The sequence below is a fragment of the Macaca fascicularis genome, chromosome 16 (genome assembly GCF_037993035.2).
Source record: "Macaca fascicularis isolate 582-1 chromosome 16, T2T-MFA8v1.1".
Taxonomy (NCBI): domain Eukaryota; kingdom Metazoa; phylum Chordata; class Mammalia; order Primates; family Cercopithecidae; genus Macaca; species Macaca fascicularis.
This window is the reverse complement of record NC_088390.1, coordinates 16,108,350-16,121,022: the sequence shown is the minus strand read 5'-3', so window position 1 is coordinate 16,121,022 and position 12,673 is coordinate 16,108,350. Positions and strand designations below refer to the sequence as shown.

At 45.2% G+C, this 12,673-nt stretch overlaps 1 pseudogene; it reads left to right on the top strand.

Annotated features, from left to right (window-relative positions):
• Window positions 1–3,722: 3,722 nt before the first annotated feature.
• Window positions 3,723–7,881, top strand: LOC123569433 (coatomer subunit gamma-1 pseudogene; annotated as a pseudogene).
• Window positions 7,882–12,673: the final 4,792 nt, after the last annotated feature.

Sequence of the window (12,673 nt, the reverse complement as noted above, 5' to 3'; positions counted from 1 at the left end):
GTCATAACAGGTTTTTTTGAGCAGTTGTCACCCGATAGATGATATCAGAAGAAATTAACATCACAGTATGATGGAAACTGGGACAGTTTCCTATTCTGGTTGATTGATTTCTGAGCACAGTTTTGATTACAAACATTTCAAACATACTGAAACCTACAGAAAATAAGACACCCACACATCTGTCACATAGATGTAGCAGAGGTTAACATTTTGTCAGATTTGTTTTTGGTTAAAAAAATCGAACATTACAAATACAAGTTTAACCTGACACAGATACACACACATATAATAGATGCTAACAGCAGGATTATTTATCATAGTAAACTAAACAGTTGGCGACAAGCTAAGCAACCACTGGTAGGAGACGGGAATCTGTGATCCAAGTTGTTAAATAGGTTTCCTTAAGTGGGGGTGACAAGAAGCTGTGATGGTGAAATCACCGAGGGACTTTTATCTCTGGTTGGTTTGTTGGTTTGTTTGTTTGTTTTGAGACAGAGTCTTACTGTCACCCAGGCTGGAGTGCAGTGGTGTGATCTTGGCTCACTGCAACCTTTGCCTCTTGGTTTCAAGCTATTCTCCTGCCTCAGCCTCCTGAGTAGCTGGGATTACAGGTGCCTGCCACCACTCCTGGCTAATTTTTTTGGTATTTTTAGTAGAGATGGGGTTTCACCATGTTGTCCAGGCTGTTCTCGAACTCCTGACCTTTGGTAATCTGCCTGCCTCAGCCTCCCAAAGTGCTGGGATTACAGACGTGAGCCGCCACGCCCGGCCTGTCACTGTTTTGCTTTAAAAATTTCAATGATCATCCTTGACTACAAACTCCCACTTGTGTTGGTTTTCTAGGGCTGCAGCAACAAAGTGCCATAAACTGGGTGACTTAAAACAATAGAAATTTCTTCTCCCACCGTTTGGAAGCCAGAAGTCTGAAATCGAGGTATCAGCAGGGTTGGTTCTTCTGGAGGCTCCAAGGGAGAGGCTGCTCCATACCTCCCTTCCAGCTTCTTGGGCTGCTAGCAACCCTTGGTGTGCCCAGGCTTGCTCCCCGGTCTTTGATCTCTGCTTCCATCCTTGCCTGGCCTTCTTTCTGCATGTCTTCATAGGGTGTTCTCATCTCTGTGCGTCTCTGTCCAGGTTCCCCTCATCTTACATGGACACTAGCCATTGGATTAGAGCCTACCCTAATTCAGCAAGACCTCATCTTAACTAGATTACGTCTCAAAGACCTGATTTCCAAGTAAGATCTGATTCACAGGTAAGGGGATCAGGACTGCAACATCATGTATCTTTTTGGGAGGACACAATTCAACCCACAGCAATCAGGTACAAACAGAAACAATAAAGATACTTCTGCGGATTAAATGTTAAAAAAGTCATTAGAAAATAGAGAGAAAAGAGAATGCAAGCAAAGCCAATTCAAAGAAAGAAATAAAAACGGAGAGGAGATGCAACGGGGAGATGTCGGTCACAGGGTGCAAACTGAGTCACAAAAGGAACCAGCTCTGGATCTCAGGTACAGCAAGGGCAGTGAGGGGTGTGTTCCTTAATTGGATTCTGGTAATCATGATACAATGTATATTGATCATCACATTGTACACTTTGGATATATGCAATCTTCATTTGACAATTAAATATTTTAAAATTAAAAAATTTAAAAAACAAGGCACATTCTGGACACTAAAATCCTGTTCCAGTAGGTACCATTCTTCCTGAATCCAGCTCCTTGAATTCCTTCCTGAATCCAGGAACGCCAGGATCACAAGGTAGATTTTCCCGCAAATTTCTGTTTTCTGTTAAACTGATATGTGCCGTTTAAAGTTTCTCAAACTAGTCCTTCCTTGCTGGAAAGTCTCCTGTGCTTAAAACACTGGGAGGAGAGGAGCTATGGGAAATGAGAAAGGGGAGGGGACAATATATTAACGGTGAGACAGTTCTCTCTACATTGGGTGGACTATCAAGTGACATTATCCCCTAGGCAGGTGGGAAGGACGGGAGTAGAGCCTAGAAGAGGCCACAGGACAAACACTGGGAGCTGCCCGCAGAGAACTGAGGACTGAAGCAGCCGTAAACGCTGAGTTCTGCAAGGGAGCGACCACAGAGTGAAAAGCGCAGAGGGTGCACCACGAAATCCTCAGGAGAACCTCGGAAAGGGGAACAGGGAAGAACTGACGTGAAGATGCCATACAAGGGGTGGGGATCAGAACTGGGCAGGTCTCCAAAGTGAGTGAAGGCAGGAGTGTCAGGGGAAGGGAAGTCCACACCGCATCCTACACACACGATGTCAACAAAGTCAGAGGGGAGGTGAGGAGGCAAAGACCCTAAAATGCCACTGGCTTCATCGGGAAGTTGGCGTTGATTAGAAGAGAGTACTTGGGTGGACTGAAGGAATTAGTGTTGAAAAGTAGAAAGAACTCCTATAATTTGATAAAGACTCTCTGCTTGACCAAACTTTAGTCAGGCTCCTGAACCTTGTCCCGGGCTCATCTGTGCGCTTCCTTGTAAATTAGTTTTAGCAAAGAACCCGGTCAAGTCAGTTTAGCCAGTGCCGCCGGCCTCTATGCTCTGATCGCCTGGATGTCTGATCAGATTCCTCACTCTGCACCATCTCCCAGGTAATGTTGGGTCACCCTGGCCTGTCTTTGCAAGAGTCCCGTTAGGTGCGGTTAGCCAGAATTCTCATTACCTGTAATGTTTCCTTTTAGTAATTTTCCACCCACTGACTGCCACCCTGCTCCTTGGTTATAAACTCCCGCTTGCCCAGGCAGTATTCAGAGTTGAGCCCAATCTCTCTCTCTCACCCACTCCAAGACCCCATCGAGTGGTCCCTATGCTCATCCAGATGGTCCTGAATAAAGTCTTCCTTACTGTGCGTTAACAAGTGTCATTGAATTATTTTTCCTTAACAAATTCAATATGAAAAAGACGACTCAATAGAAAGATGGGCAAAGTATATAAAACAACACCTACAATAGACTTCTTTACAGAAGTTACAGTGAATAAACAGGAGCTATAGGAATCCACATGGATAAATCTGAAAAAGACAAGATAAGACAAATTGCAGAAAGAAATGTACAATCTGGTACTTAAAATGTTTTAATTTTCATTTTTTACTTAACAGGTGAAATTTCACATATTATTTGTATATACATACACATGTAGAAAAAGTATAAATACATTTTAAAAAATGGTTATACATACAGTAGAAGACAAGGGAATGAGATTCAGGAGAGGTTCACAGGGGATTTTAATTGTATCTACCATGTTTCAAAAACATTTGACATTTTATTAAGGATATTAGACATCATAAAATAAGCCAGCCTGCTATTGTTGGTATCTAATGAAAATCTCTTTCTTGGTCAGGCACGGTGGCTCATGCCTATAATCCCAGCACTTTGGGAGGCCGAGGGGGGCCGATCACTTGAGGCCAGGAGTTGGAGACCAGCCTGGCCAACATGACGAAACCCTGTCTCTACTAAAAATACAAAACTTAGCCAGGCAGCCGGGCATGGTGGTGCAGGCCTGTAAATCCCAGCTACTTGGAACGCTGAGGGACAAGAATCGCTCGAACCTGGGAGGCAGAGGTTGCAGTGAGCTGATATTGCACCACTGCACTTCAGCCTGGGCAGCAGAGAGAGACTCTGTCTCAAACAACAAACAAACAAACAAAAGAACTCTGTGCTGTGCCCCTTGAGCATTGCGTTGCTGCATTGCACCCCACCGACTCCACTATGTTGAAGAAATTCGACAAGAAGGACGAAGAGTCGGGTGGAGGCTCCAACCCATTCGAGCACCTTGAGAAGAGTACCGTATTCCAGGAGGCTGGTGTATTTAATGAAACTCCCATCAACCCTTGGAAATGTGTCCACATCCTCACCAAGATTCTTTATCCTATAAACCAGGGGGAGCACCTGGGGACCATGGAAGCGACCAAGGCCTTCTTTGCCATGACCAAGCTCTTTCAGTCCAATGATCCCACACTCCATCGGATGTGCTACTTGACCATCAAGGAGATGTCTTGCATCGCAGAGGATGTCATCATTGTCGCCAGCAGCCTAACAAAATACATGACTGGGAAAGAGGACAACCACCGGGGCCCCGCAGTGCGAGCCCTCTGCCAGATCACTGATAGCACCATGCTGCAGGCTACTGAGTGCTACATGAAACAAGCCATTGTGGACAAGGTGCCCAGTGGCTCCAGCTCTGCCCTCATGTCTTCCCTGCACCTGCTGAAGTGCAGCTTTGATGTGGTCAAGCGCTGGGTGAATGAGGCTCAGGAGGCGGCATCCAGTGATAAGATCATGGTCCAGTACCACGCCCTAGGGCTCCTGTACCATGTGCATAAGAATGACTACCTGGCCACCAATAAGATGATCAGCAAGGTCACCTGGCACGGCCTTAAGTCTCCCTTTGCCTACTGCATGATGATCTGGGTGGCCAGCAAGCAGCTGGAAGAGGAGGATGGCAGCCGTGACAGCCCACTGTTTGACTTCATCGACAGCTGCTTGAGAAACAAGCACAAGATGGTGGTGTACAAAGCCGCCTTGGTCACTGTCAATCTGCCAGGCTGCAGTGCCAAAGAGCTGCCCCTTGCTGTGTCAGTGCTCCAGTTTTTCTGCAGCTCACCCAAGGCTGCTCTCCACTATGCTGCTGTTCCCACCCTCAGTAAGGTTGCCATGAAGCATCTGTCAGCTGTGACAGCTTGTAATCTGGATCTGGAGAACCTGGTCACAGACTGAAACCACAGCCGTGCCATGCTGGCCATCACCACCCTCCTTAAGGGGGCAGCGACAGCAGCATCGACCACCTCATGAAGCAGTTCTCCTCCTTCATGTCAGAGATCTTGGATGAATTCAAGGTGGTGGTTGTCCAGGCTATCAGTGCCCTGTGTCAGAAGTATCCTCGCAAACATGCCATCCTCATGAACTTCCTGTTCACCATGCTGTGGGAAGAGGGTGGTTTTGAGTACAAGCACACCACCGTGGACTGCATCATCAGCATCATTGAGGAGAACTCAGACAGCAAGGAGACAGGGCTGTCACATCTGTGCGAGTTCATCGAGGACTGCGAGTTCACAGTGCTGGCCACCCGTATTCTACATCTCCTGGGCCAGGAGGGGTCCAAGACCACCAATCCCTCAAAGTACATCCACTTCATCTATAACCGAGTAGTTTTGGAGCATGAGGAGGTCTGGGCAGGTGCTGTGAGGGCTCTGGCCAAGATGCCAAGATTGGAGCCCAGAATGAAGAGATGTTACCCAGTATCTTGGTGTTGCTGAAGAGGTGTGTGATGGATAATGGCAATGAAGTAAGGGACCGAGCCACATTCTACCTAAATGTCCTGGAGCAGAAGCAGAAAGCCCTCAATGCAGGCTATATCCTAAATGGTCTGTGTCCATCCTGGTCTGGAGAGGGCTCTGCAGCAGTACACTCTAGAACCATCAGAAAAACCTTTTGACCTCAAGTCTGTGCCCCTGGCCACGGCACCCACGGCAGAGCAGAGAACAGAAAGTACTCCCATCACAGCTGTCAAACAGCCTGAGAAAGTGGCAGCTACCAGGCAGGAGATCTTTCAGGAGCAGTTGGCGGCGGTGCCAGAGTTCCAGGGACTTGGGCCCTTCTTCAAGTCCTCACCTGAGCCCGTGGCCCTCACTGAGTCAGAGACGGGGGTATGTCATCGGCTGCACCAAACACCTTCACCAACCACATGGTGTTTCAGTTTGACTGCACAAACACAGTCAATGACCAGACCTTGGAGAATGTCACAGTGCAGATGGAGCCCACTGAGGCCTATGAGGTGCTCTGTTACGTGCCTACCCAGAGCCTGCCCTACAACCAGCCTGGGACCTGCTACACACTGGTGGCACTGCCCAAAGAAGATGCCACAACCTGCACATTCAGCTGCATGATGAAGCTCACTGTCAAGGACTGTGATCCCACCACTGGGGAGACGGATGATGAAGGCTATGAGGATGAGTATGTGCTGGAAGATCTGGAAGTTACTGTAGCTGATCACATTCAAAAGTCAGGAAACTGAACTTTGAAGCAGCCTGGGATGAGGTAAGGGATGAATTTGAGAAGGAAGAAACATTCAGCTTGTCTACCATCAAGGCACTTGAAGAGGCTGTGGGTAATATTATGAAGTTCTTGGGAATGAACCCTTGTGAGAGGTCAAAGTGCCGGGTAACAAGAACACCCACATGTTGCTCCTGGCTGGTGTGTTCCGGGGTGGTCATGACATCCTAGTGCACTCTCGGCTGCCGCTTTTGGACACAGTGACAATGCAGTTGACACCCAGAAGTTTGGAGGAGCTGCCAGTAGACATCATCTTGGCATCTGTGGGCTAAGGAGCCAGCCTGCATAGGACCTTATACCCTTCCCCAACACTATCTGGAAGTTGTGCCTTCCTCATGAAACCAGCAGAAACCCTTTCCCAAGCTTCTGTATTCAAAAACAGTTAGGAATCATTGCATGCATATATATATTTTTTATTCTGCATGCATATATATATATTTTATTCTGCCCCCTACCCGGGACTACTTGGGGGTGACTTTTTTTTTTTTTAAATAGGGGATAATTTTAGCTTGTCCTAAATCCTGCTATCCTCCCTTCCAGGAAAGTGACATCATGAATAAAACATTCTCAACTCCTCTTGAATTTATCCCCCAAGAAGCCATCTTATCCCTGTAATAAATCAACATGTATTTATTGGAAAAAAAAAAAAAATTCCTGGCCAGGTGTGGTGGCTCACGCCTGTAATCCCAGCACTTTGGGAGGCCGAGGTGGGCGGATCATAAGGTCAGGAGATCGAGACCATCCTGGCTAACATGGTGAAACTGTCTCTACTAAAAATACAAAAAATCAGCCGGGCGTGGTGGCGGGCGCCTGTGGTCCCAGCTACTCGGGAGGCTGAGGCAGGAGAATGGTGTGAACTGTGGGGGGCAGCTCTTACAAGTTTAAATATCTGAAACATGAAAACCTGCAAATATCTACAGTAAGCCGAGATCGTGCCACTGCACTCCAGCCTGGGTGACAGAGCGAGACTCCGTTTCAAGAAAAAAGAAAAAGAAAAAAAAATTCCCTTTCTTACAGGCATAAAACTGGTAAAGCAGGGCTGGTGAGAGGCTACCTCCCAGCCCCGCCAGGAAATCCAAATACTTGCAATCCCATTTCTTGGTGTTTCTTAGAGTCAGTCCAAGGTCATCACATGTACTTCACCACCCCACCCCCTGCCATATACATTGAAATTAACAAAAAAGTTTTCATTTTGTTAATAAAGCCATGATTTTGAGTTTAAAAGTGAAAATTAGGCCAGGTGCAGTGGCTCGCACCTGTAATCCTAGCACTTTGGGAGACCAAGGCAGGAGAATCGCTTGAGCCCAGGAGTTCGAGACCAGCTTGGGCAACATGGCAAGACCCGGTATCTACAAAAAATACCAAAATTAGCCAGGCATGGTCGTGTGTGTTTGTAGTCTCGGCTGCTTGGGAGGCTGAGGTGGGAGGATCACTTGAGCCTGGGGAGTTTGAGGCTGCAGTGAGCTGTGATTGTGTCACTGAACTCCAGCCTGGGCAAAAGAGCAAGACTCTGTCTCAAAAAAAAAAAAAAAAAAAAAAAAGTGAAAATTGTATTTTTTCTCTTCTTGGGCACCTTCAGCTATAACAGAAGAGAGAAGAGCTGACTTCTGGAATTAACTGAATGTGACAGGTCCAGGTTTAGATGCGTCTGGGCAGGTGTGGGGCTGTGCAGAGGCACACCGTGTTTAAATTTGTCTTGTTACATCTGGCTGACAGCCTGGCCAAAGCTACAGCATTCTTGCTCACACAGGTCAAAAGTGACTGCATTACAGTCTCATTGCAATTTCTGCAGCCCTGAGGGCAGGCTGGAATATCCACCAGGGATGTTAGAGAAACTAGAAGGTGCTTTGTTCCTGGGGCTGGACTTTTCTACTGGCGTTAATATTCACAAACTCTGGAAATGAGACTGAATCAAATTTCCACATCCAAATCAAGTTAATTGTACTCCCTATTCTCTCTTACAATTTATCAGCAGCAAGCATTAGAGCTGTCAAATCTTTATCCACTTGATGGAAAAGACCAACAAAGCTGCTCTTTTTGAACATTGCTGATTTTTATTTGCTTTTACTTTTTCTAGTCATAACAAGACATTCTCTCAGAACGTCTTATACTTGATCAAAAGATTTGTACTGACTTACAGATGTGCTTTTCTCTTAGATGAAGTGAGATTGGATAAACAGTGTACTACTCCATTTTCTTTCAATTCTCCAGCATGAAGCCATTGAAAAATATGAAAATTGCATTTTTTTTTTTAAGATGGAGTCTTGCTCTGTTGCCCAGGCTGGAGTGCAGTGGTGCTATCTCGGCTCACTGCAAGCTCTGCCTCCCAGGTTCACGCCATTCTCCTGCCTCAGCCTCCCGAGTAGCTGGGACTACAAGCGCCCGCCACCACGCCTGGCTAGTTTTTTGTATTTTTAGTAGAGATGGGATTTCACCGTGTTAGCCAGGATGGTCTTGATCTCTTGACCTCGTGATCCGCCTGCCTTGGCCTCCCAAAGTGCTTGGATTAGAGGTGTGAGCCACCGCACCTGGCTGAAAATTGCATTTTGAACATTCCCTTAATTTTCTTACAAGATTAACTATCTGAAACATGAAAAGCTGCAAATATCTACATTCATTGTACATCATAAATATTTTGTTACCCTTCAAGCTGCCATTTCTATGATGTTCATAAGAGGAATTCTCAGAGGATAGAAAATGATTAGAAAGTTTAAGCCAAGTTCAACATGAAAATGATTTGGCTTATTTTCCTTTAAACCTCGTGGCACCCAGGATACAGCTTCATGCTCACCTTGTTATTGTTCCTCACAAACCCACTGGTCACTCTGCTTCCTGCTCATTTTCTAGAGGCTTTTGTTCACAAACCCCAAGCCTTAGCTTCATGCTCCATGAAGTCAATGTCCACTGGATGATCAGTTCCACTTGCCCTGCTGTTCTTTGAATCTCTCATCTCCACCCCTCCGCCCCACCCCCTCCACACGCTGGCATCCCCATGCCTCACCAGCACCAGGACCTTTACCTCTAGAACATTCACCCTAGATATCTCTAACCACCAACAGTATGTCAGCTATTTGCTGGAGAACTCAGAATATTCAAATCCTTTTACCCCTGGGAGAGCTCTGCCCTGAGTGCACATGTTCCTGTTGCCAGAAAAGAGAGTCCCAATCCAGACCCCAAGAGCAGGTTCTTGGATTTCACGTAGAAAAGAATTCAGAGGGAGTCACAGAGCATGGTGAAAGAAGCAAGTTTATTGGTAACTACTCTGTTACAGAGTAGGGCATCCTCAGAAAGCAGGAGGAGGAATGCATCGTCCTTTGTTAGTGCTTCTACTTGTAAGAAACTTCAAGGAGGCCAGGCACAGTGGCTCATGCCTGTAATCCCAGCACTTTGGGGACCAACGTGGGTGGATCACCTGAGGTCAGGAGTTCAAGACCAGGCTGGGCAACATGGTGAAATTCCGTCTCTACTAAAAATACAACAATTTAGCCGGGCATGGTGGTGTGCTCCTGTAGTCCCAGTTACTCCGGAGGCTGAGGCAGTTGAATCGCTTGAACCTGGGAGGCGGAGGTTGCAGTAAGCCAAGGTCACGTGCCACTGCACTCCAGCCTGGGCCACTGAGCGAGATTCTGTCTAAGAAAGAAAGAAAGAAAGAAAGAAAGAAAGAAAGAAAGAAAGAAAGAAAGAAAGAAAGAGAAAGAAAGAAAGAAAGAAAGAAAGAAAGAAACTACAAGGAGCTATGACTAAACTTGGAACGTGCCTATGTACTTACTAAAGGTAGGGACTATAGGCATTATCAATTTTACATGACCATTATAATCCTTCAACCTAAGCCTGTTTGTTGGCATTATCTCCAAGTAAAGAGTGCTGCATTCCAGCCAGGCGGGTTGGCTCAGGCCTGTAATCCCAGCACTTTGGGAGGCCGAGTCAGGCAGATCACGAGGTCAGGAAGTCGAAACACGGTGAAACCCCATCTCTACTAAAAGTACAAAAAATTAGCTGGGCGTGGTGGCGCACACCTATAGTCCCAGCTACTGGGGAGGCTGAGGCAGGAGAATCGCTCAAATCCGGGAGACAGAGGTTGCTGTGAGCTGAGATCGCGCCACTGCACTCCAGTCTGGGTGACAGAGCAAGACTCTGCCTCAAAAAACAAACAAAAAAAGAGTGCTGCATTCTGAGGACATCTGGCAAGCTTGTCCAACCCATTTGATTTTGTTGTTGTGTTGTTCTGTTTTGTTTAGTTTTAGGCTTTCAGCAGCCTGAAGCCATGGTTTTTAGTTTCTGTCTCTGGTGATAAGTGGAAAATAAGAATGAGGAAGGGGCTTTACCGGCCCAATCAGAAACAGAAACTAAGAACCCATGACTGGGCCAGTAGTAGTGGCTCACGCCTATAATCCCAGCGCTTTGGAAGGCCAAGGCGGGCAGATCATGAGGTCAGGAGATCGAGACCAGTCTGGCCAATATGGTGAAACCCATCTCTACTAAAAATACAAAAATCAGCCGTGTGTGGTGGCACACACCTATAGTCTCAGCTACTTGGGAGGCTGAGGCAGAAGAATTGCTTAAATCCAGTAGGTGGAGGTTGCAGTGAGCCGAGATCACGCCACTGCACTCAGCCTGGGTAACAGAGCAAGACCCCGTGTTGCCCAGGCTGGAGTGCAGTAGTGTGATCATGGCTCACTGTAGCCTCAAACTCCTGGCTCAAGGGTTTCTCCTGCCTCAGCCTTTCAAGTAGCTAGGACTACAAGTGTAGGCCTGCATACCCAGCTAATTTTTTTTCGGTTTTTTCTTTTCTTTTTTTTGTAGAGATGGGGTCTTGCTATGTTACCCAGGCTGGTCATGAACTCCCGGCCTCAAGGGATCCTCCCACCTTGGCCTCCCAAAGTGCTGGGATTACAGATGTGAGCCACCATGCCTGCCCTAATCACATTCTTTAAACTGTGTATACTTTTAGTGATTTTTTTAAATCTGTTTATTTTACCAGTTACTGACAGAGATATGTTATCATATTATGATTCAGGATTTACTTTTCCTTTCAATTCTGACAGTTTCTGCTTTATATATTTTGAGATTAAGTTATTAGGTACCTTTTAAATGTACAGTTGTTATGATTATCTAGTGGATTAATGCTTGCATCATTATATTATTCTTCATTTCTAGTAATGCTTCTTGCCTTAAAATGTCTTTTGCATGATATTAATATAGCAACATTAACTTTCTGTTGATTAGGGTTTGTGTGGTATATCTTTTCTCCATACTTTCACTTTCTCCTTTTTGTGCCCTGAAATTTAAAGTGCATCTTTTGTAAACAAAGTTTTTAAAAATTCAGTCTGAATATTTGATCTTCACTTAAAATATTTATCCATTTATGTTTAATATAATTACAAATGTGTCTGGGTTTAAGTCTATGTTCTTGCTATTTGTTTTCTATTTGTCTCACTTTATCTATGCTTCTTTCTCTCTCCTTACTTTCCACCTTTTGGAAATTCTCCAAATGTTTGTCATTAAAGGACCGCTTGGATACACTGTAAAACAACCAAACAATATAGTAATATGCAACTGTAAAAAGGAATGAGAAATATCTCTGTGATCCTTAGGATTTATTTTTATGTGGGAAAAACAAGATGGATGCATGAATAGTATGCTACAGTTTAAGAGAGAACGGAAGGGATAGAAATATATATGTACACATTTGTTTATGCTAAATAATGGAAGAATAAACCATAAAATTTAAAAGTGGTTAGCTATAGGGGAGGGAGTGAACCAGGTAGAGGGCATAGGAACAGAAGTTGGGTTTCTCTAGAGTACTTTGTTTTGTGGATTCTACTTTGATAGCATAAAAAACTTTACCTAATTATAAAGCCAAAATATATTAAAGAAAAAGCAATCCATAAACCTAGAAAGTACAATGAAACAAAGGAACTTGTGTATATTAGTTTCTTGTGGCCACTGTACAAATCACCACAAACTTGGTGTCTTGGAACAGTTTCTCACAGTTTGGGAGGCAAGAAATCTGCAATCAGTTTCACTGGGCCAAAATCAAAATGTTGTCAGGGCCATGCTCCCTCCAAAAGCTCTAGGGTAAAATCTGTTCCTTGCCTCTTCTGGTTTCTGATTGCTGGCATTTCTTGGTTACTGACTGCATCACTCCAATATGTGCCTCTGAGGTCACATTATCATCTTCTCCCCTGTTAAATTTTCTTCTGCCTGTCTCTTACAATTATAATTTCATACAGAGCTCCCCAGGAAAAACAAGATAACCTCCCCATCTCAGGATCCCTAATTATTCACACCTAAAATCCATTCTGACATTATAAAGTAACATTCACAAGTTCTAAGGATTAGGACCTGGATATCTTTGGGGGCCATCATATGGTCTACTACACGGTGGAGTTGGTGTTATTAAGGAAGGAGACCACTACTACTGCTGCTGCCCTCCTCCCCCCACCTTGCCTAGTTCGCAAGACAGGAGGAGAGAAAAAGCAAAAAGTTAGAAAGAAACAAAAGTAAGATAAATAGCCAGACAACCCTGGCACCACCACCCGGCCCTAGGAATTAAAAAAAGGTGATAATAATAACATCAACCCCTGACCTAAACTACTTGCGTT